The following is a 1639-nucleotide window of genomic DNA, read 5'->3' as shown; positions in this document are numbered from 1 at the left end:
TCCTGGGAAAGGAAGATAATGTGATGTGTGTGAAAATGTGTGTTTTTTTTATTTATTTTTTTTTTTTTTTAGATTCTCACACCTGCGCTTCATTCTTCTGTGTGACGACTGGGTTTTGTTGATTTAAATTCAAGCTACAGCCAAAAACCGACAGTCTTGTGATTACAGCAAGTGGCTCTGTGCCAACATGTTTTTCTGTCTGGGCTCTTGTGTTTCAATAGTAGAAGCAAGTTAATTTGGCCTGAGCAGGAAATCCATTTCTTTTTTTCAAAATGTCAATTTTTTCCAACATTTATCTGTATTTTCCGCTTCCTTGAAGTCTCTCTTAATCTTCTAAACAATATTACCACTTGGTTTGAAATATAGGACGTTAAACATACTGCAGAGTAGTGTCTGCCATTTGGTGTCACAAAGTAGGACCCTGTGTATTTTTGTGTTCTTCCCTTTTACTGTAATGTAATCCTTTAAGTGATTTATCTCTTCATTTTCAAGCTTGAAACTGCCCTTTTTGATAGATTGTAATTGATTAGTTACAATAGTTGCAATCTGTTGTTCATTACCCTGGGGTCAGTTTCGCAAAAAAAAAAAAAGTATCATTTTACCTGTTAAAGCACTGTTGAAAATAATGTCGGTACAAGACTGCTTCTGAGAGAGTTGCCTCAGCCAGTGCCAGAGTTCATTCTTTCACGAGAGCTGTTTCTTGGAATGGTCCCAGAAGTGGTAATAATCCTTAACTGATGGCTGATATATGTATATATTGCTACATCCAAGTCCTTTTTGTGTGAAAATGGATTTAAGTTAGGCACGGATTATTAAGCACTCTTAGTAACATCTAGTAATGAACAGGTCAGAAAAGTTTATGTAGTGTGAAACAAATCAAGAGAGAAGAGAGCCTAAATAGCACATACAATTTGTGATGCATCCTGCTGACATTTTGATTGCACAGGATGTTTAATGTGATTACGCTGTTGGTCCATGTGATTGGATGATTTATATTATTATTGGATTAAAGACTCAATGAGCCTTTTGTGGGAGTAATTCCTGATTAGGTTCTAAATGGCCATGTCTGCAGTCAGGGCATTCTTGATCCAGCCGTGCCCTGTTGATGAGGGAAATTACCTATGGAGGTGATAACCAATACAAAGTTGTAGTACTGCAGTCAGAGCCAGTTGGATGCTCCTGCAGATGTCCAGCTACAGCACGTTAAATGTCACTGTTGACATTGGTCTGGTTGGATGTCTAATCACTTGCTTCCTATTTTATTATTTGTAGAGTATTTATTTGTTAATGGCAGGTGTTGCACTGGTGAATTAGCTTTAGATTAGGCTCAAACAGCACCCTTCTCCCCCTGTCTATCCAGCCCTATTCCATTAAATGAGAGTGAGCCACAGCTCAGTTCAGTGTGAGAGCCCAGTATTGAGGAGAGAGGAGCAGAAAGCTTCTCACTTTGTTCTCTACTTCTTTTGTTTCTCTTCTATTGCAACTAATGCATGCCTCAAAATTAAGTAAAATAAATTGAATATAACTTTTTATTTTTTTGCAATTTTCAGTGCATTTCTGTCTTTATATCTAATTTCTGTTTTAAATCCTCAGTTCTGCGATACCATCCGTGTCCTCTGCAACGCATAAATCATAGAGC

This window comes from Hoplias malabaricus, chromosome 17 (assembly GCF_029633855.1).
Source record: "Hoplias malabaricus isolate fHopMal1 chromosome 17, fHopMal1.hap1, whole genome shotgun sequence".
Classification (NCBI taxonomy): Eukaryota; Metazoa; Chordata; class Actinopteri; order Characiformes; family Erythrinidae; genus Hoplias; species Hoplias malabaricus.
This window is presented reverse-complemented; position numbering follows the sequence as displayed.